The 23,916-nt window shown below is 39.2% G+C and overlaps 1 protein-coding gene across 7 annotated transcripts in view; it reads left to right on the top strand.

The window, feature by feature from the left end:
- Positions 1–2,094: 2,094 nt before the first annotated feature.
- Positions 2,095–23,916, top strand: part of NINL (ninein like) — a 174,726-nt gene continuing 152,904 nt past the window's right edge. For all 7 annotated transcript variants that reach the window (XM_072634652.1, XM_072634651.1, XM_072634654.1 and 4 more), the window contains exon 1: positions 2,095–2,361. The gene's annotated coding sequence lies outside the window, so the exon portion shown is untranslated. The remainder of the gene's footprint in view (positions 2,362–23,916) is intronic.

Here is a 23,916-nt window from a genome sequence, read left to right as displayed (position 1 = left end):
TATTCAGAGGTCAAGTCACTGGCTGGGAAAATGCCCAAAAAAGGGAAAAGAAATAAGACTATAGAAGGTTACTTTCTTGGTGAACAGGCATTTCCTCCCTTCCTTTCTGATGAGGAAGAACAATGCTTACCATCAGGCAAAGACACAGAAATCAAGGCTTCTGTGTCCCAGCCCACCCAATGGGCTCAGGCCATGGAAGAGCTCAAAAAGAATTTTGAAAATCAAGTTAGAGAGGTGGAGGAAAAGCTGGGAAGAGAAATGAGAGACATGAAGTCAAAGTATGAACAGCAAATCAGCTCCCTGCTAAAGGAGACCCAAAAAAATGTTGAAGAAAATAACACCTTGAAAACTAGCCTAACTCAATTGGCAAAAGAGGTTCAAAAAGCTAATGAGGAGAAGAATGCTTTCAAAAGCAGAATTAGCCAAATGGAAAAGGAGATTCAAAAGCTCACTGAAGAAAATAGTTCTTTCAAAATTAGAATGGCACAGATGGAGGCTAAGGACTTTATGAGAAAGCAAGAAATCGCAGAACAGAAGAATGGAAAAATGGAAGATAATGTGAAATATCTCATTGGAAAAACAACTGACCTGGAAAATAGATCCAAGAGAGACAATTTAAAAATTATGGGACTACCTGAAAGCCATGATCAAAAGAAGAGCCTAGACATCATCTTTCATGAAATTATCAAGGAAAACTGCCCTGAGATTCTAGAACCAGAGGGCAAAATAAATATTTCAAGGAATCCACAGAACACCGCCTGAAAGAGATCCAAAAAGAGAAACTCCTAGGAACATTGTGGCCAAATTCCAGAGTTCCCAGGTCAAGGAGAAAATATTGCAAGCAGCTAGAAAGAAAGAATTCAAGTATTGTGGAAATACAATCAGGATAACACAAGATCTAGCAGCTTCTACATTAAGGGATCGAAGGGCATGGAATAGGATATTCCAGAATAAGTGCTCAGTGCCCCCAGGCAACTCTAAAGCTTTACAAAACACTTGCACGAAACTCCCTATGGCTACAAAATAACAGGTCAAGGTTAAAAAGAAGACTCCAGTAGTGCCTATATATAGTATGTAGGAACATGTGAAGGACCAGTGATTTTTTTGTTTGGAGGAGGTGAGCGGAGAGACCTGTGATTTCACCAATGTGGGGAACTCCTAGTGTGAAAACTTCACCAATGCAGACTAGCAACCAGTCTGTAACTTACCATTTTAGAGAGTTTCTTGGAAGGACTATGAAATTAACTTGACCTTGGTTACACAGTCAATGTGATCCCTCAGAGCCAGGACTTTAAACCTAGAGTTTCCCCGACTCCAAGGTCAGCTCTGTCTACTATTCCAAGCTTCTCAGGGCTCGGAATTTCACAAAGGGGAGTTTCTGGTGTGGCACTTATTCCTTTGAGGCAGACCACATTCCATCTATGTAGATAAATAGCAGTAAAAATTTGTTGAATTGAATTTAAAGTTATTTTAAACTAACTTCTTTGCTTTTGAGTTTGTTTCCTCAACTGTAAAGTGGGGGTGCTCCTATCTGCCTTTCCCAGCTCACAAAGCTGTAGCCAGGACTGGAGAAGATATTGTAGATGAAAGTATTTTGAAACGACAAAGCTCTCTTCTCCCAGAACACTTTGTGCCTCTGAAGTGAGTTAAGGAGTTTCCAAAGTTCTAGGAAACCTTTCACTCCATAAGCATACCGTTGGGTAGACTGAGGCCAGAACTTTCTAACAATGAGGCCAGGAGGGGACCTACTACTCGAACCTGTGTTTCTTACCTTACCGCAACCTCCCAACCTCCAGCTCTCTCTGTCACCTTCTGCTCCTCTAGAAGTAGAAGCCGGGGGTGGGGGTGGGAAATGGGAAAGGAGCCGAGGCACTCTGTGTGTGTGTGTGTTGTGTGTGTCTCTGTTGGGAAAGACGGTCCCACCACGGGAGCTCCTCTTCCCTGGGGGTGCCTGGGTTTGCGCCTTTGTCCTCCCCCAGCTCTTCTCTGCTGTCCCTGCCTGGCTCCAGGGAGGAGGGGAGAAGAGGAGGCGGAGGCGGGGGCGGCGCTAGGCAGCCGGAGGGGCTGGGAGTCGGGGGCCGGCCCCGCTCGCGCACCCACACAAAGAGCGGCTCGGGGCTGGGGTGCCGCGCGCAGCGCAGCGGGCTGGCCCAGGGTCTGCACGGTGCCTGCCTCGGCCGGTGCCTCTCCCGGCTAGTGCCTGCGCTCTTCGCCCCCAGCCTCTCTCGCCGACGCTCCCATGGGGCCTCCGCTCCAGTCCTGAGCCCGAGACCCTGGAGAGCCGACATGCTGCAGCTGCCCCAGGAGCGCTGATCGGGAGAAAGAGCGCCTGGGAGTGGCGAGAAGCGGGGGACACCTGAGGTAAACTGAGCCGTCCTGGGGGTGGATGTGGAGGGTTGAGCTCCGAAGAGGATGGAGAACGTGCCCCTGCTCTCGGTTTCCCAGTAACTGGAAACCCTTGACCTTGAGGTTGGGGGGGGGGGGGGCGGTTAGGAAAGGGAAGGCAAAGGGTGTTCTGGGACTTGGAGACTACGAACCAAGAGGGATGGAGAGCTTCATGGACCCACTGTGTGACGGAGGGAGCTGCGCCCCCTCCCCGCCTATGTGCGCCTCTTTTTGAGGTTCTCTTGTCTCAGTCTCGGCGCAGCACCCCCTGCGCGTCTTTCTCTCGGCTCTTTCTTTTCGAATTCCTCGACGTTGAGGCCGCTCCGAAAGTTCCTGCGGAGTGAGTAAGCTTGTCTGTGTCTGAGGGAAAGGGGAGCGTTGTGTGCTAGGGACTCCGGCCCAAGTTCCGGCGCCTCCTACTGCACGTGCGGCCGGCGGGGTCCAGTCTTGCATCCTGCATCCTCAAAGAAAGCTGTCAGCTGGCTGGGCACAGGGTGTCCCCTTTCCTCGATTCTCCCCCCCACCCCCGTGTGCCCACCAGTGCGGTCCTAACTAGCCCTAGTAACTCAGGCATCTGGCTAAACCCTTCTTCCCACCTCCCACCCAACGAAGGCTCCCATCCCCCTGAGGCCTGAGTAATGAGTATTGCTGTTAAAACAGACTCTTGTTTCCCCACTATCTTTCTCTTATAGTCTGGAAGATGATCAATCAACTGCTGCCTACACTGTAGTATCCCCTCTACTTTTGTTCAAATTTCAGTTGCAGCAGAGGGGAAAATAACAATAGAAAGCATGTACATAGCGCTTTAGAGGTTGCAGAACACTTCCGAAATACTTAATTTTATCCTCAAAATAAGCCTGGCAGATAGGTGCTATTTTTATCTCCATCTTACAGATGAGGAAACTGAGAAAGAGAGCAGTTAAGTGACTTGTTCAGGGTCACACAGCTAATGAGAAGTTTAGGGGCTTGGATTTTAAACGGAGATTTTTTCCTGACTCCAAGTCTAGCCCGGTTCAGTCCATTAGTTGCCTAGAAAGATGAATGGATGTGGGCTTATAAGTCCCTTACTCTCCTTGGGCTTCGGTTTCCTCATCTGTAAAATGGGGGGTAGTATTGAAGTAGATGGCAACTGAGGTCTTTTCAAGCTCTTGACTTACGATCCTATGAAGAAGAAAAGCTCTCTTGAGTCTCAGGTTAGAACAAGTACTAATTGTGTGCAGTGGATAGAGTGCTGGGCCAGGAGTCAGAAGGTCCCTAGTTCAGATGTGAACTGAGACTCTTACTAGCTGTGTGACCCTGCACAAGTCTCTTAAACTCTTTTTGCCTATATTTCCTCAGTTGTAAAATGGGGATAACAATAGCACCTACCTTACACAGTTGTGAGACTCAAGTAAGATATTTGAAGAAAAAAGGTACTTAGCTGTAATGCCTGACACATGGTGGGTGTTCTGTTCTCCTTCCCTTTCCCTCTCCTTCATCTTCTCTGAATCTTAGGGAATCCAGTTCACATTTGGTGGTGGTGGTGGTCTTTGTTTCTAGAAAAGAGACCATAGTTTGTTTTGTGACTTTGGCATGGTTGCTTTCTGTTTTTGGATCTGTTTCCAGCTCAAGTAGAAAGAAAAAGTAGGACCAGATAATCTGTGAAGTCCCCTTGCAATTTAAACAGTCTACGAGTCCATGAGAAAGCATCACTTGCTTTGCAGAGGTATCACAATAGGGACTCAAGGTTGTCTACTGCTTAATCTGCTGGGCTCCTATATTAAGTATCCTTCCCTTCATTCTTGGGTATCCTAATCTTATACAGTAACGGGTTCTTGGTCCTTGTCTGTCAGTTCTCACTTTAGAGAAAATACTGTAATACTGTGTGTTGTATAGTAGTGTACTTTGGGAAGGGTGTTGGGAGAGCAGGGTTCTTAACCTTTTTTGTGTCACAGACCCCTTTGAGGGGGGTGTCTTATGGACACCTGTAAAGCCTAGGGACTCCTCAAAATAATGTTTTTAAAAAATTTGTATAATAAAATATAAAGATTTATAAAGGAAAATAATTATATTGAAATACAGTTGTCAAAATATTAAAATTACTAATTTTCAGACCTGAGTTTAAGAATCCCTGTACTGAGGTATCCATTCCCTGCCTTACAGTTTCTTGGAAATGGGTAACTTTCCATTTACTAAATTCAATCTGATGTATACAGTAGTTGGCTGCTTTGTAGGCACAGAAATGTTTCCAAAGTGTTCCAAAGTTTTATAAAATATTCATTGCCATTGTCATAATAATAATGTTGTATGTTTTCTGTTATTAAGTTCCTTGGGGATTTTGATAAAAAATTTCTTATAATTTTAAGTTCCCTAAAATGGTACACTTAAAGTCCTCTCCAGGAACTCACTTTTGTAATTATTTTAGTATTCCTTTTTTTATTTGTCTAAATTAAGGGTTTGGTGTGTTTTTTGTTTTTGTTTTGTTTTACTTTTGAATTTGCAATGCTAGCTTTGTTAACTTCTTGAGAAAGGCAGTATTTCTTTTGCATCACTTATTAGTATCTGTTTAAGATTATCACGAATGTCTGGGAGAAAAACGTACAGTGGCAAAAAGAAGAAAAAGATTGTCTTTGCATTGATTCAGCAGGAGCATGATGCCAGTGATGTCAAATTCGCTTTATTTTTAGCCTTTATTCACATCACCCACAAAAACTGTGGTATAATTTTAAAATTACTGCAATATGGTGACTTCTGCTATATTGAAATTGCTTTTCTCATCTTTTAGAGACCAGATCTTCAAACACGGGTAGTGTGAGAATTCTTATGCTCTTTGAAGTAAATATTATATTAGTTTGTCTCGACTCCTAATGTTGATCATTAAAAAAGCTTTATATGTGAATACATAAGAAATAATAGTAATTTAGTTTTCTTTACCAAAAAAAAAGGTAGGGTCTTTTATTTTTACAAGTTACTATATTATTATGAGGTTAACCTTTCTTCTGGGAAGTAGCGTAACCTAGTGGAAAGAACATTAAATCATGGAATTAAGAGACCTCTGACTAAACTTTAGTCACCAAAGATTTTAAAGTCATTAAAGTCCATAGAGAGCTGGCCTCAAAGTGAGGCCAAGTTAGTCTCATTTACTCTCTGACTCTGGGCAAGTGTATTCTTAGTGCTCTGGGCAACTCGCTAGCACTGTAATTGACAGAGAAGGTGCTGGTCTGCATTGGTGAAAGTTTTCTCACCTAGAATTCCCTGTACCAATGAAGTCACAAGGTTAGTTCCTATTCCTACTAAACCTCTGGGTGATTCAATTTCCCCTTCCGCAAAATGGAGACAATAATTGGCCTTCTTTCAAGAAGAAACCCTTAGTTCGCAGATAATATTGAAAGTGTTTTAATTCTCTGGAAAAAGACTAAAAACCTTTCAGATCTGTTACTAAGGCACTTACAAGGGGATATCAAAATGCTTCGTTTTTATATTGAAATTTTTGTGGTATATAATATTTCATGTAATATAAATTGTTGGATATCTTTTGTTATAGTAAAGCCTAGAATGTCTTCCCAACCCCATCTCCCCAAATCCTCCATAGAGAAGCTTCCATTTCTCTGCATTGGTATGCCTGTCCTTTTATCAACAAGCTGTTTTAAAGAGTTCCTTTTGGTCAATATATGTACTTTAAAGGTACTTGAACAGAAGACTTATTCTAAAATAGACCCATAAGACAGCTTCTGCATCTCTTTCTGCTCCCCTGGAGGTCGGGCAGAGGAGTGATCCTGTTGATGGAGGGGATGGGCCGGGACATTACTTCTTTAGTACTTAAAAAAATGATAGCCAGACCTATTGAGAACTGCTTTAACCCCAGTATTTTCTCTGTCTCCTGACTAGTGTGTAATTGTATAAGCTGCATTTTGCTCTTAGGCCCTATCTCTCCCCCACTTTCATTCTTGACCCCCATTCATTTTCAAGTTCCATGCGGTTCTTCATACCATAATTCTTCTGTCCAAAACAAATACTTCAGTGCTTTTTGTTTGTTCAAGAAATTAGTTGCAATCCAGGATTCACGTTAACCAAGTGCAAAAATGGAAGAAGAAAAAAAAAGAATAAGATAATCAGGCAGGGAGAACCAGTAGAGTTTTTCTTGCTATATATTCAGGTGTAATCCATTAATGGCTTTAACTGTTGTTTATATTAGGGAATAAAACTGGAAATTCTGTATGGAGGGAGTGGCAATGGACATTAGTTAAGATTGCATAGAGATTAAAGAATAACAACCCAAATTCCTTTTGGTGAGTTTCAGAAAACATAATTTACCTAAACCATCCCTAACACATATATCTATATTTATAGATATAAATACATATGCATATATACACACATATGTATATATACACACATACATATATACATATATTATGCAATATTATTATATGCATATGTAACACTCTATATATATTTAGATGAATATACATTTAGCAGACACTTAACACCACATGTGTGTATCTCTTTCATATACATCTATATTGTACATAGTTGTTTGTGTATTTTCTCCCCCATTACACTAGGAGTTTCTTGAGAGCAGACACTGTTTTCTGCCTTTCTTTGTATCTTCACCCCGGCACAGAGTAAGGTGCTTCACAAATGTTTAACAGTTGACTAATTCTGTGTGTGTGTGTGTGTGTGTGTGTGTGTGTGTATATGTATGTACGTATTATATATGGTCACATGCCCACATTTTTTTGGTTGTTGTTGTTCAGTTGTGTCTGACTCTTCATAACCCCTTTTGGGATTTTCTTGGCAAAGATACTGGAGTAGTTTGCCATTTCCTTCTTCAGCTTATTTTGCAGATGAGGAACTGAGACAAACCAAGATTAAGTGACTTGCCCAGGGTCACACAGCTAGTAAGCGTCTGAGGCCAGATTTGAACTCAGGAAGAGGAGTCTTCCGGATTCCAGGCTTGGTGCTCCATCCATTGTGCCATTTAGCTGCCCAGCATATATACTATTATGTATTTATTAAAGCAATTATTTTTAAAATATTCTAACTTTGTTATATTTTGATCTACCCCCCCCCCCCAAAAAAAAGTTCAAGATACTTCACAAAGAACTCTGGACTGGCCAAAGGGAGGAATAATAAGTGACATTTTTACAAAGAAAGTTTATAAATTGTGTTTGATTGAAAACTTATTCTCCAGTCTAGCTTCATCTCACGTATCTAAGAAGTCAAAGAAATGATACATCTGAGTTACTTATGAGTAATTTCTTATAGTATACTGTTCTTTCCCCTAAGGGAATGTTTTTGTTTGCTTTTTCTTGTAGATTTTCTGTGGTTCTGTTTGATTTTTCACCCATTGGCTTTGGAAAAATAGAGTAACACAGGATCAGCATCCTTCCTTTGGGGTGGGGAATTTACCATTGTATGCCACCCTGTCTCTACTCCAACTTCTCACTGGTTAGGAAGTTGGCATATAAGGGCAGCGCTAACACATTGGAAACACAGCATGCCAATAGAAGTGTATGCTAATAACTCTTTTCAGACTCTGAGCTTAGTCACATTCCAGAGGTTCATCATGGGAGGAAATCAAGTAGAGTCACTTAGCTCCTAGATTTCTTCTTTTCCTTATTCAGTTATGTCTTACTCCTTGTGACCCAATGGACGTTTTCTTGGCAAAGATACTAGAGTGGTTTGCCATTGCCTTCTTCATTGTGTCCCTATTTTACAGATGAGGAACTGAGGCAAATAGGGGTTAAGGGTCACACAGCTAATAAGTGTCTGAGGTAAGGCTGAACGAAGATCTTCCTGACTTCAGGCCCCATGCTGTATCCACTGCACCACTTAGCTGCCCTCTCCTTCCTCTTAGCTTTCTTGAAATATGGGAGTAGTCAACAAATCAGAAGCTAGCTCAGCACTAGATCCTGGCCCAGGGACTTGGGAGTTTAGTCTCATTTCTACCCTCACACCTGAACTTTTAAGGATGTGTGTGTGTGTGTGTGTGTGTGTGTGTGTGTGTGTGTATGTATGTATGTATCTGTCTATCTATCATCTATCTATGTCAGAAATTTCAAGGATTGAGTGTGGGAGATGCTTTAGGTTCCATGGTGGGATAAAAATGTCCTTATTTATTATTTTTGCATGATTAGGACCGTAGATTTAGACCATAAAAGCCAGCTTGTCTATCCCCCTTGTTTTATAGATGAGGAAACTGAGACCAGGACAGGTTAATTGACTTGCCCAAAGTCTGTTCATTCTCAGCTCTCATTCAGCCCTTTACATTCTCTAATGTACATGTAGTACTGCCCCTCTGTCACCCCTTGAGGGGAAAAAGTTACATGAGCACAGTAACAATGTCTCATCTAAGCTTTGAACCTTCTCCTTGGCCTAATACTCTGTGCATAGTGGGGTGCTTTATGTATATTTCTTTAATTGACTTGAATGTCTGTTCCGCCCCCATACAATAAGGGCCTAAGTAGACGGGTATTGACTTATATGTTCCTCTGAGTAAGCTGTCCCATGATGTGCCTCCCGGCATTCTGTTAGGGAAGACAGGTGCCTCATTACCATACTTCCTTTTTTTTTTTTATCGTTAGTGTTGGTAACTGCACAGAACACCAACTTTGAGAGCAATGGAGATAGAGTTTCTACTTTGAGCCTTTTTCTCTATGAATGTGTAAATCATGCTGAATAGCATTATGATCTTATGGTGTGATGAAAAGAACACTAGATTTGGAATCAGGAAGACCTAGTTCAGATCCTTCTTCATTTATTGTCTGTGTAGCCCCTGGCAGATCACTTAACCTTAGCTTCAATTTCCTCATCTGTAAAATGGGGACAATAATAGTACCTGCCTTACAGGGTTATTTGGTGAGGATTAAGTGAGAGAATATTTGTAAAGCGCTATATAAATGTTGGGACAGCTAGGTGGTGCCATGGGTAGAGTGCCCAGTTGGGAGTCAGGAAGACCTCAGCTCAAATCTGGCCTCAGATACTTAGCTAGCTGTGTGACCCTGGGCAAGTCATTTAGCTCATTTTGCCTCAGTTTCCTCATCTGTAAAATGAGCTAGAGAAGGAAATGACATGGCAAACCACTCCAGTGTCTTTCCCTGGAAAACCCCAAATGGGGTCATGAAGAGTCAGGCACCCCTGAAACTCTGAACAACAATAACAATAACATAAATGCCAGCTGTTATTATTATTTAGCTTGGTAGATAGTAATAGTGGTAGCTGAACAGCTCATTCCCCATAAACCAAACTGGTGACAGCCTCTCTAAGGGTGGGTAGGCCACTTCTCAAAAGACAGGCACAAAGCTTCTCACCAGGCTTATACATCAGGTTGGATAGGACCTGATATCTTTTGTCTTTAAGAAAACTAGGATCACCTTCATGCCACAGGGAGGCATTAGAGTAGGACTTTAGCTGTAGAAAAAATATGATTAATGAAAATTATGAATATGAATAAATCACTGGATGAACCCATTAGACTTGTGTAGGCTGGATATCCTTGAGATCATCAAAATTACAGGATATTAGAGCATAGTTAGATGGTACAGTGGAGTTTAAATATGGTCTCAGGTACTTACTAACTGTGTGACCCTCTGTTTGCCTCAGTTTGCGCATCTGTAAAATGGGAATAATAACACTACCTACCTGATGGGGTTGTTGTAAGGATAAAATGAATATTATTTTAAAGTCTTAACACAGTGCCTGGTATATAGTATACACATAATGCTATGTAAAATGTTAGTTATTGTTGCTAGCTGCAAGTGTGATAGTGAAAATTGTCTAGCTCAGGAGCTCTTAACGTTTTTTGTGTATTATACACCACTTGGAGAATTTGATGAAGTTTCTGGACCCCTTTTAAATATATAAAACAAAATACATAGGATTACAAAGGATACTGATTATACCGAAATGCAGTTATAATTGAAAAAAAAACTGTATTGACTCTAGATTAAGAATCTCCAATCTAATTAATCTAATTAAAACCTCATTTTAAAGATGGGGGAACTAAGTTAAAATTTTTAGTTCTCATCCTGTAACCATTTCAGTCATTCCCAACTGACTGAAATTTTCAATAGATATTCAGATATGCAGTAGACTTCCTTGTGAGTTTTCTACTTTCAGTGTAGTTACAGAGAAAACTTCATTCCAACTTTTTGGTTCTGAAGTTGTATCATGACCTTGATGATTCAGGTTAGAGTAAGTTTTGTAACAAGACACTTATCAGGAAGTTGTTCATTCCTTATTGCTAGGAATCCGGCATATTCAGTAAGTTAAAATAGCTTCACTCCTCCACAACCTCTCATCTCTGTTTTGTGGATGTCACAAGCTATCTCATTCAGTTTAATGTTACTTGGAAAACTCTTTTTTTCCCCACTTGCATCTCATCTTATTAGATCCCTCAGCCCCTAGGTCTTCCTATGGATTTTGGTGAAATATTATGGTTAGAATACATTGAAGCTAGTTTTCATTCTGGATTTGTATCCTTAATGCAGTTCTTTTCCTAGACACTCTTAGAAGGAAGTTAATGCTAGTCCTCTTTCTCTGAGATAACCTCGGGTGAGTAGGTAGTTGGTGCAGTGGATAGAGCACTGAATTTGGAGAGAGGAAGTCCTGAATTCAAATGTGACCTCCTACACTTAGGTGTGGGACCCCAGGCAAGTCATTGTGCTTCAGTTTCCTCATCTGTAAAATGAGGATAATCATAGCACCTTACCTTCCAAGGTTGTGAAGATAAAATGAAATATGAAAATGAAATGTCATCTGTAAAATGTTTCACAGACTTTAAGGTACTGTATAAATGCTGGCTCTTATTACTACTAATTTATCCTTGCGTATTTTGTTTGTTCATAGTTGTTTGCATGTTATCTTGCCCATTAGGCATGGCAAAGACCGTTTTTGCCTTTCTTTTATCCCCAAACACTCAGCACATAGTAACTGCTTAAATAAAATGCTTGTTGACTTAACTGCTGGATTTATAAATGAGTAGGTCTTTCTAGTCATTTTTAATTATGCCCTTCTAGATACCCGATTGGTGTTCACATATACTACATTTTATTGTGTTTATTTGATCTGAAGCCAAGGAGGTCTCTTTGTAGCAATTTGTCTTTTCCTAGTTTTAAAATAAAATCTTTATTAAGGTAATGGATTCTTATCCATTAAATTAATGACTTCCTGAACCAGCAGATTATTAGGTGTTCATATTTGACATACTGAATGACTTATCTTTAAAAGACAGAAACCAGAAATATTCATTCCTCTGGATTAAAGAATCTTTTTATATCCATTGAGAACAGACGAGATGAGCCATGTTTGATCATCCATGTTTGATCAGCAATGTTTGAGCAAGTGCTGTTCGGGCTTCTAATTGCTTGTGCTAAGTTTCAGACTTTAATGCATGAACAAGCATGAGCTGAGGAAGAATTGTTCTTAAGAATGTTGTTGGCCTTGGGGTGAAAAATACCTTGGAGATTTTACATGCTACATTTTTCAGAGCTTCCCAGCTTTTTGCAGTTGAGAGCCCCAGTTTTGGAGTATGAGAAGTATTTTGCTGACTTATAGCAAAGAGCACAAAATAGATTGGCTCATTTTGGGGCATGATTTTTATTTTGAGGGTTGTTCATATTGATGCTGTGTTAGTATATTTGGCATATATTTGTTCTACCTTAGAACTTTTCTGATGTAAGAACCCATGGAGCCTGAGTTGATGTTTTTTCCCCAAGGTTGTAACATCTTTTTCATTCCCATGATACATCTCCCTTGGACCTGAGAGCTGTATACTTGCTCCACAGAAAGATTTGCTGTATATTAAAAACATGCAGAATCTCTCCATGAGGTGATGGGGATCATTTTTTCAAAGTTCTTTCTAGTAGCAGGAGAAAAACAAGACAGACATATCTAAAAACTAAATATGATTATACAAAACTATAAGGTTTTAAAAAGAAAACGAACCTACAGTAATCAGTAATTGTAGATGCTGGAGTAGAATAGTGGAACAGTTAACCATAAAAATATACACACTACCTCCAGCTTAAAGTCTTTTAAGGAGAGAGAAGGAAAGGAGGGGAGAGGGAGAGGGAGTAAGGGAGGAAGGGGAGAAAGAAAGAGAGACAGAGACAGACAGCATAATATTTGAGGTAAAAAAAATGTAAGAATAGAAAAACCTTTCTCTAAAATTGTACAGAACGTCTTAATTTTTAAAAAATTACAAATTTAGTAACCATCAACAAAATGTTCCAGTTAAAAAACAAAATAAATAATGATAAAATTATAAACTCCAAATTATTTATACTATGTTAAAACATGTATGTTACATTTAACAGAAGAGGAATAAAAAGAGCATGGTTGTTTTCATGTCCTCTTTTAATAATTTTCTTTTCTGTATTGAAGGGAAGGTAAATTTTATGCAAGAAAATTTTTTTTAAAAGAAAAACCTACCATACATTCTGACATTTGGAGATCAGTTCCAAAGGTGTGTGCAGAACCACTCTGTTGTTTAATCTCACCTTGTCAATTTATGTCTGCTACAACTTTATTTTTCTAAGATTGGAAACAGGAAGGTCAGAAAAAGCACTCTCAGCTTAACTTCTGAGTACAAAAAATGAAGCATTTTCATGAATATTAGAGTGGGGTGTTCATGATTACACAAAACTTTATAATTAGCAGCAGTCAGGGGTTGCATAAACTATAAAAATTTCCTCACCCAGACTCCTGAACAAGTTTTTAAAGAAAAAGGAAACACTCCTACGCATAGTATGTGTAATCAAGTTCTCTCCCTGGAATTTTTTATCTTTAATAAGGTACCACGTCAAAGATTCCATCTGGCTAGCTGGCTAGCTGGCTAGGAAAAGGTCTGGATGATACTGTAACCAACAACAATATTTATAGTAAAGATAAAAGTAGTGAGGACTGATGATTTTAGTGTGTAAGTTGATCTCCAAGGCTCAGAAAAGAAACAAGCTTGTCTTTTGTGTGGTGATAACAAGGAAGAAAAGAATGCAGGAAGATGCTTTTTGCCTTACTCCACACTCCCTAGAGACTGATTAAATGTAGGTTCTGTTTAGATTAGTCCATTGGGAGTCAGGGTTACCCAAGTAAAAATTTTAACCTTTGTACTTAGGTTAGAAATCTTTATTGATTTCTCTTTGGGTTGAAGATAATGCTTGACAGGTTTGATTATGTTAGAGCCTAGTTGGCTCTACCTGGATCTGGACCTCTGCTTCTAGGATTGATCCAGAATGGGACCAACTTCTAGGTTTAAAGGAGGAAGGAGAAAGATGTAACACTAGTGGCTGTTCATCTGACTTTTCTCTTCAGTGCTGGACCTGCTTCCCTTCACTTTTCCATTTCTGATTGTTGTACTTAAGAGTGATTTATCTGTTGTTCTATGTTATCCCATGACCAAACTTAGTCTGTTTTACTTCATTGTGTCTTTAAATGTGACTCTGCCTGTCGCTACCACATGTGCTGTTCACTGGTTTGATGAAAACATCCCAGATATTCACCTGATTCTTAAAGAGTTGTAACAACTCAGGTTTATGATCATATAACATGTATATAGTGCTTTAACTTTGGAAAAGCAATTGATTTCCATGACCTCGTTTGGTGGTTCCCTACTGTGAAGTCCATAATACAATTTAAAAGTGCCTAGCTATCTGTGTATATGAAAGCCAAAGAAAGCAACAACAGCCGAATGGTGTGTCTGTCATGCTATTATGACAACAACAGGACTGGCCTGGAGAGGAAGGAGCTGGATTAGGAGTTCTGCTAGATGAGAGAGGGCTCCTCTCCTTCCTGTCCACATATTTTTTTTTTTTGTTATTTTATTCTGAGCTTAAGAAATAAAACAAGCATTTCTATAACGTAGTAGAATAGAGGAGAAAAATGATTGCACATGAAACTGCTAGTCTATTGTGTACAACTTGTAATCCCTTTTAAATATAAAGTTAATATGTAAATTTTTTTCTTTTTTTTTCTTCCTCCCTCTACCCTGCCCTAGAGATGGCTACCACTAGACACAAATGTGTGTGTATGGATATAAAATCATTCTATACGTACTTTTATTTTTCAGTTCCTTCTCTGGATACAGACAGCATCTTCCTTCATCCTTTGTAGTTAATTTGGGTATTTATGATAGTCAAAATGACTTAGTCACTCAGTGTTTCTTAAAACTCATGATTTTTAATATGTGAATTGATTACACATTACCTAATCCCTCCTCACTCCTCCAGTTTACTTCCTGGTTACATACCCCTTAAAAGATCTTTTTTCCTTGTCCTCTCTCCTTACTCTCCTACTCCTTTTTCTACCCATCCCTTTAAGAGTTAATCCTCAATCTCTTCCCCACCCTCCTCTGTCTTAATGTACACACCCTTCTAAAAGTCCCCCCCTTATCATGTCCCCTTATGCTTTTATTTCTTTGTAAATTTAGAAGACTTTTATACCCATATATGTATATATATATATACACATACATACATAACAACAATATAATATATATGCGCATATATATTATATTGTTCCCTTTTTAACACAGATCCAATGAGAATAAGGTTTCAGCACTAGCAGCCCTCTACCCTTACCTGCTTCCTCTCAGTGAGTTCTTCCTTCTACATCTCATTTGCATGAGATAATTGCTCCTTTTTACTTTTTCCTACCCAATTTTCTTTTTTAGAATCATCCCATCATACTCAGCTCAGTTCCCACCCTTTCTTTCAAACTAACCAAATAATAATGACAGTTTTAGGAATACTGATAAATGTTTTCACATATAGGAAATAAACGGTTTGGCCTTAATGAGTCCTTTATATTTGTTCTTTAATGTTTTCCTTTTATTTTTCTGAGTTTGGGTATTTTTGTCACAAATAACTAAAAGTCTTTTAGTTCATTAAATATTCATTTTTTAAAATTTGGGATTATACTTAACTTTACTGGATAACTTATTTTTGGTCCCAATGCAGCTCTTTTTCCTCTTCAAAACATGATATTTCAAGACCTGTGATCTTTTAGTGCAGAAGGTACTAGATCTTGTGAACTCCTGATTGTATAGCTCTGTAATATTTAAATTGGTTTTTTTCCTTATTGCTTATAATATTTTCTCCTTAACCTCTGGGAGCTTTGAAACTCAGCTGGGATATTCCTGTAAGATTACCTTCTAGTATCTCTTTCAGTGATGAACAGTAGATTTTTTTCTATTTCTATTTTACCCCCTTGTTCTAGAACTTCAGGGCAATTTTCCTTACTAATCTCTTGTAATATTGTATCCAGATTCTTTCTTTGATCATAACTTCCAGGTAGTCCAACAATTTTTATATCATCTCTCCTCAATCTGTTCTCCAGTTAGTTGTTTTTCTAATGAAATGTTTCATCTCTCTCCTATTTTAAAAATTCTTTTGGTTTTGTTTTATTATTTGTGTCTCATGACATCATTCACTTCCCCTGGCCCAATTCTAGCTTTTAAGAAGTTATTTTCTTCCTTAAGATTTTGGATCTCTTTTTCCCATTGGTTGATTTTCTTTTCATAGTTTTCTTGGGTTGCTTTTGTTTTTTTTCCTAATTTTTCCCTGGTCTCTCTTATTTGATTTTTTAAGTCCTTTTAAAGTTCTTTTAAAAACTCTTTAAGTTTTTCCAAGAACTCTTTTTGGGCTTGTGACCATTTGACCTTGCTCTTTGAGGTGGGAGTGTTTTTTTTTCAACCTCATTAACTTCATCTGAATATGAACCCAGATATTCTTTTATACCATAGCAGCTACATATGTTTGGATTCCTTCTCCTTTACTTACTCATTTTTATTTTATTTTTAGCAGTTTATCTTTGTAATAAAGTTTTAATCCTGAGTTGTGGGTAATGGTTCCCCAGGCCTTAGGTCCTTTTTTACTGTTATTTTCTGATTCTGTCCTGGGAGCCTCAGGTACTTCTTTCCTCCCCTAAGCTACATCTAGGGCCCCCCAGCCATGCTGTCCTGAAAATGCCCTTATTCACTGCTGTACCACACTCACTTGCTGTGTGCTCATTTCTCCTTGCCCACAGCCACAGCCTGGGATCATGTCTGGTCAGCACTGCTAGCAGGCCTAGTTTCCAGAGACAGTGAAGTGTCCCTCAATCTTCTCCTACTCAGCTAAAAGATCCTCATCCTTTTTGGGTAGATAAAAGTTTGTGATGTGAAAGTTCATGAGGCTAGGCTACCTATTCTTAACCCCTAACCCTGGCACAGTTCGTGAAAATCTAGTGTAGGAGGGATCAGAGTTCTGGTCTGGGAAGTTAAATTAAGATAAGATCTGTTCATCATGGGTCAGGGAGCCAGACAAGAGAATCTGAGTAACAAGAGAATCTGGAGGAAAGGGTCTGGGACACAGGTAAGGGCCACCAACATTGAGAAGGAGTCGGATGATTTTGTGAGCTGAATTTCACCATAAACTCCCTGAGCAGAGTTAGATTTCCCCTACAAGGTGGGGAGACCTGAATCCCTAGGCTGGCAAGTAGGAACATCTGACTGCACTGGGAGATTGAAGCAAGGCATTTGTTTACATTGTTCTAGAGCCACTCTTGTGGTTTTGCAAGGAACCTTCTCCAAATTCTCTACATACCTCAGAAGCTGTGGAGCTCAGATCTAGACCCAGTATTCTGGTTTGAGTATGACCTCTAAGGAAGGCAGAAGGGTTGTGTAAAAAAGGTGCTGGGTCTGGAGTCAGAAGAGGGCAAATCATTTCACTTTTCTGGGCCTCAGTTTCTCTTCATCTTTAAAGTAAGGGATTGGATGAGATCATCTTTACAGTCCTTCAGCAAGCTCTAAATTTGTGATACTAAGTATCTTAGTTGAGCTGTCTCATATTTCTAGCTACTCATGGGCACATCTATGTAAACGTCTCAATGCCATGTTTACATTTTAAAACAAAACTACAACGCCAATTCATGATTAGCTTGTTGACCCGGTATGGTTTGGGTGTTTTTTTTTTCTTTCTTCTTTTTTGTTCTTTAATTGCTAACAGAGGCAGTATGGTGTAATGGATAGAGTGCTAACTTCCAAGTCAGGAAGACCTAGGTTCATGTCTTGGCTCTGATGATAGCAGTGTGACCCTAGACAAGTAGATTAACGTCTTACTGACTTTAAGTTGCAGAACAGTTGGCTAATTATAGTGATGAAAGAACATTTGCTATTATAGAGGGAATCTCCTCCCCAGGAGCACCCAGGACTGGCAATGAAATCACAGATTAAAAAAAATAAAACAAAACCCCATGACTTTTATTTAGTGCTATTTAGAATCTGTTATATATTTCATTTGTTCCATCAGGCAGTCTGTAATATAGGTTTACTTGTTTTGGAGTTTCTAAAAATCACCAAGTGTTAGTTCAACTGGAGCATTAGACTAAAGAAACCACTTGAGTCAGAAACATTAAAAAAATTCCAAAAAGGGTATTTTATGTGTTTTAAAACTTATATGTATTGTCCCAAAGTCAACAAAGTGCTGTTCTTTTTATACTTCTGATCTCCTGTGACATGTGCTGTCACTTTGTTTTGTTGTGTTCCAAGAGCAGTCCTAGAGAAGTTGATTATTTCATAATAATAATAATGATATAATAATGATAGCTAGCATTTATGTAGCACCCACTAGATAGCATCATGTCAGGCACTATCCTAAGCTCTTTACGAATATTGTCTTATTTGATCCTCACAACAACCCTGGGAAGTAGGTGCCCTTTTTATTCTTATTTTATAGGTGGGGAAAGTGAAGGAAACAGAGAGGTCACACAGCTAATAAGTGTCCGAGGCTGGAATTTAATTCAGGTCTTCCAGATTCTATGTCCAGTGCTCTATCTTCTGCACCACCTAGGTGCTCCTAGATACTCTTGTCTATAATTTCAGAGGTAGGTGAACAGTGGATCTTCTGGATTTTGGCTATGTAGACCAGTAGGCTAGGATTTCCCAAAGCGTGAATATCTGAGAGGTCACTAGATCTGGAAAGTATAATCTATTTTAATTTTTTAATGTTATAGATGAGGAGAATAAGGTTCAGAGGAGTTGACTCACCCAGGGTCATGTAGAGTAGTGACACAATGGGAGGTCTTCGAACTCCAAATCCAAGTGCATAAGAAGCTCTTTCTAACCATAAATATTATATTAATAAATTAAGGATCTGTGATTTTTCTGGGTATTGATCTCTCTTCATTGACGCAGATTGCAATTCCTTTATACATTACCAACCTGTGGCCAATCTAGAGATACACTTTTCTGTACTTAGTGAACTTCGATGAAAGAACAATCAATGGCCAACCCATGCTCACAGCTTTACGAGCTTGTGTAATGGAATGACTTATGGACTTTAATCAGAGGAGAGCTGGATTTGAATCTTTCCTCTCACTGCAGGTAGTGGGTAATTTGTTTTCCTTTTAGAACCTCATTTATCTCAACGTAAAATGGGAATAATACTTGAAATACATACATCACCACATTTTTGTGAAGTTATGAGGTAAGATGTATGGAGAGTTTTGCATACCTTAAAGCACTGTATCTATCTTTCTGTCTAATCCGCTGTTGTTACTATTAATTTTACTGGTTCAGATTTTTAAAATTCTATAGGCTATGATGAGACATCTGTGGAAACTTACGTGGAGATAACCAGAAAATATGATGTAAATGTAAACTATTATCACTGTTTTTAAACATAAACTTACAAAGGCCCAGGGATCCTATTTTTTAAAGCCCACTGTCATCATGTAATTCAAATCAATGAGACAAGCATTTATTAGGCACTTATGATATACAAAGTAGGAAAAAAATGTGGCACATAGCGATACTTTGATTAAGAAATCCCCTGGGAACAAAATTTCTCTTTTATGAAGTCAGCCATGTTATTTAAATATGAAAAACTAAAAATAAATCTTCAAAAATCATATGGAATAAGTTGTGTACCTTTTACAGTCCCATGACCAAAATAGCTTAGAGCAGTTTCTTTTAGCCGTGCCTCAAAAACTGTGAAATCTTTGTTTTCTTTTCCATCCTCCATTCAGTGTCCTTCTCCCTTCCCTCTCATCCAAAGAGATGTGGATGAAGTTATTTATACTTACTGATATTATTGACTTATTACAGATTTACTGACACTCATTCACTTTGGAGAGGTATTTTCTTTTAAGCCTTTTCTCTAACTGTGTAATGAAAGACTTTTTTTCCTTTGTTAAAGAAATGGTGGGTATCCAAAGCAAATGAAAGCTATTTCTAGGAGATTAAAGGACTCCTGAAATCATCCATCTCTTAAGGTCAACCTCATTGAGTCTTTTGAGGATAACTTGGGGAATGAGGATGGGGAGTGAAGGTTAGCTTGATGTTGACCTCCGGAGTTGCTAGGAGTAGAGAAGCCCATGTCCCTTCTGCAACTTCCAGGATTTGGAGCCTATTTGTTCTCAGGATAGGGCTGATTTCTCTAACTAGATGGAGCACAGTTCAGGGTCCCTTTTCATTTCCTCTACCTTGGCCCCATGCTCAAAGACTCTTAGAGATAGCTTTGGCATTTTCTATCACATTTGATTTAAGTTTAGTTTACTGTTTAATTCAGCATGGCACAGTGGAAAGAGAATCTGATTCGAAATCAGAAGATATGGATTCAAGTAGCTCTGCCACTTACCACTTAAGAAGATCTTGGAAAACTGATTTACTCTTTCCAGTCGTCAGTTTCCTTATCTGTTAAAAGGTCGCTGGACAAATTAATCTTTCTAGCTCAAAATCTATGATCCCATGATTCCCTCGGCCCCATATATTATTCTCACCCTTAGTTACCATGTTTCTGCTAATAATTTGTGGCATTGGAAATTATTCTTTAGCCAAATCACTAAACATTATTTCCTAGTCACTGGACTGAGCAATATGGAAGTTTCCTTGTACCACCTATCACATTCTATATATTTTGAGGAGCTATCCCTCTAGGACTAGTGATAGGTTTGAATTAGTTCATTTATAATCTCAGTTCTGATAATTCAGTTCAATTCAGCAAGTGTTTATTGAACTCTGTGGGATCAATCACAATGTCTTGTATATCTGTAGAGTTTAACAAATGCTTTTCATTCATTTCCCTGATGACTAGTCAGAATTATAGGTAATTTGTGGACATGGATGGGGGAAGGGAGTAAGTACTGAACAGTAACTCCCAGAGAGTTTAGGATGTGTAGAAGTTGATGATTTCCAGCTATGTTTGCAAACCAATCAACCTGAGGCCAGATCCATACAAGCCCTTTAATACTTTTCCATTGTCACTTGGGCAAAAGAATACAACTATCCTCTCTTCCATAGGTACCTTCAGATTACTTTTCTGTGACCTCTTTTTCCCTTCAGGTCTGCCCTTGATACTGGGGCTTGGAGAAAAGAAGAAAAAAGGTAAAAGAAAAGAGGATGAACAAGAGGACTAGATTTAAACTTTCAGTAATAAATTCCTTGAATGGAGATAGTGATAGGAACTGGATCTGTGATTTCATTGGTATAGGGAACTCCAAGGTAAGTACACTCCATCTACCAGTGCAGGTGGCACCTCCTCTGCAACTTGTATTCTTAGAATTATCTATGGCACTGAGAGGTGACTTAATTTGGCCAGACAAGGTTGTATGTCTCAGAGGGAGAATTTGGACCTGGATCTTCTTGAGTCCAAGGCCAGCCTTATATCAGATATATCATGGAGCTTCGTGTGTGTGTGTGTGTGTGTGTGTGTGTGTACGTATGTGTGTGTATGTGTATGTATGTGTGTATAGATATGTCCATTTATCTCCACCTCATTTTGCAGATGAAGCAACTGAGACAAACAGAATTGAATGACTTGCCCAGGGTCACACAACTATTAAGTGTCTGAGGTAACATTTGAACTCAGAAAGATGAGTCTTCCATACTTCAGGCCTGACACTCTATCCAGTTCTGCACCTTAAAGAACTTCCAAAAAGTGTAGTGAACTGTCTAAAGAGGTGGTGGGTTCCTTCTCCTTAGAAGTCTTCACAGAGAGATTGGTTGACTATTTGTTGTGTGTTGTAATGAAGATTTTGTGTGTGTGTGGGTTAGATTAGATAACTGCTGAGTTTCCTTCTGCTTCTTAAATTCTGTGATTCTGCTATGTCTAACAAAGGAGTGCTCATTATTTCTGTAGCACAAAGTTGGGGGTTGGGTTTGGTTCATAATAAGACTACATTTATGTAATATTTACATAGTTTCAGAGCACATGGTTTATCTCTTTTGGTTCTCAAGTAATCTATGGGTTGTGTAAGCAAGGAATTTTCCCTCTGTTTTACACATGAAAAAACTGGGACCCTAAAAGATCACATGATTTACATAAACAGGATTACACAGCTGGGACTTGAACCCAGGTCTTCCAAGTTTGGATCCAGTGGGCTTGCCGTGGCACTATACTGTTTCTCTAATGTTGCTGTTAAGTGTTTTTAAAGTAAAGTTATTGAAAATGTTTTTTTCATCTTAGCTATGGATTCTTCCAAGTCTACTTTTGGAGATTCTCAAAAGCTTTATCAACATAGCAAGGGTGGGAAGGGAGGGAAGGGAATAAACATTTATTAAGCACCTGCCATGTGCCAAATACTGTGACAAGTGTTTTACAGATATCATGTTTGATTCTCACAAGAACTCTGGGAAGTAGGTGTTTTTATGATTCCCATTTTAGAGTTGAGGAAATTGAAGCAGACAGAAGTTAAGTTACTTGCCCAGTGTCACATACCTAGTAAGAGTCTGAGGCTGAATTAATAATAATGATGAAGATGGCTAACGTTTATATAGCTTATACTGTGTGCCAGCCACTCAGCTAAGCATTTTATACGTATTATCTCATTTGATCCTCACAATAACCCTACTTGGTAGGTGTTGTTATTTTCTCCATTTTACAGTTAAGGAAATGGAGACACACAGAGATTAAGTGATTTGTTTGGGGTCACACAGCTAAGAAGAATCTGAGGCTGGACTTGAACTCCAGTCTTCCTGACTCTTAACTCCACTTAGCTGTGTCTACCTAACTGTGCCACCTAGCTGCAAGTCCCACTTGCACAATCTCACAAGTTAGGGTTGGGGGAAATGTTCAAAGACAACAGATTGTGTGAAAGAAAGATCTAGAAGTTTTATTAGACTGCCAAGTCAATGTGGTACAACAGTGGGGCATGACAACCAATAAAGCTAACAAGTTTAGGGTACATTAAAGGAGACTGAGTGATGAAAATGAGGAGGGGAGAGACTTGCTGTACTCCATTCTGGTCAGACCATACCTGGAATATTGTGTTCAGTTCTGTGTAAGTGAAAAGGTAACCAGAGGAAGGTCACTAAGATGGTGAAGATCCTGGAGGTCATACCTTATAAGGATTAGTGGGAGGAACTTGAGATGTTTATCTCAAGAGGGACACGAAGAGAAGACTAGGGTAGGGGAGGGTATGACAGAGGTCTGTAAGTATTGGAAGGCCTTTCGTGTGGAAAAGAAATTAAAATTAGCTTTATCGTCCTTGGTCCCAGAAGGTGGAAGTGGGAGCAGTAAATGATTTCAAGTTGCACGGAGGTGGATTTTGTCTCTGTGTAAGGGGAAAACTTCCCAACAATTAGAACTATTTTTTAAAAAAACTTTGAATTATCTAAAAGTAGAATGGGCTGTATTCAACAGTAGGTTCATCTTTCCCAGATGTCAGGTGGATCCCTAAATGATCCCTTGTTAGGGCTGTTTAGAGGGGATTTCTATTTAGATCCATATTGGACTAGATGACCTCAGAGGTCCCTTCACCTTTACAGTTCTGTGATCTTGTGGTAATGAGGGAGCATGTACCAAGGAAGCAGCCGTGGGAAAGGACATGTGGGAATGGAGATACAATCCTGGTAACTAAGTAGCTATGAGAGATGAGAGTAACAGAAGAATCCAAGATAATGCCAAAGTGTCAGCTTGGGTCGGGGGTATCATAGACAGAAACAGTGAAATCAGAAGCTGCCAATTTGGGGGCAAAGATAAAGAACCTGTTTTTGAATGTGTTAAGTTTGAGTGGTTGGTGTCATTCAAGTGGTAGAATTGGACAAGTGAGCATGAAGCTCACAAAGAACACAGGGTGGAAAATCCAGATTTAAGAGTCATCCAGCATAGAGGCTGACACTTGACGCTATATAAATGAATGAGATTTATAAGGGAGAGAGGGTAGAAGAAGAAAGGGTAAGCCTATAATCTGTTCTGCTGGGTAGACAGGAGCCAGTGGATCTCTTGAGCTCCAGAGTTTTAAGCGGCAGCAGACTAAAGCTGATTGGGTATCTTTACTAAATTCAGCGTTAATAGAGTGAGCCCCTAGAGGGATGGGGTACCCAGTTGCCTAAGGAGTGGTAAATCAACACAAATCAGAGCAAGTCAAAGCCCTTTTAATGATCTGATCAGCCTGGATGAGGTAGAAAGACACTGAGCCTTTGAAGAAGAGAGGAGAAAGAGTAAGAGGAGGAAAAGGAGACATCAACTCTTTATGTATTAAAAGGGATCTTGTTTTGCCCCTTGCTTTGGAGACCTAGTGAAAACCACTAGAGAGTGAAGTTTTAAATTAGGGGGAAAACTTTCCTCCCATGGA

Source organism: Notamacropus eugenii, chromosome 1 (assembly GCF_028372415.1).
Source record: "Notamacropus eugenii isolate mMacEug1 chromosome 1, mMacEug1.pri_v2, whole genome shotgun sequence".
Classification (NCBI taxonomy): Eukaryota; Metazoa; Chordata; class Mammalia; order Diprotodontia; family Macropodidae; genus Notamacropus; species Notamacropus eugenii.
This window is presented reverse-complemented; position numbering and strand designations above follow the sequence as displayed.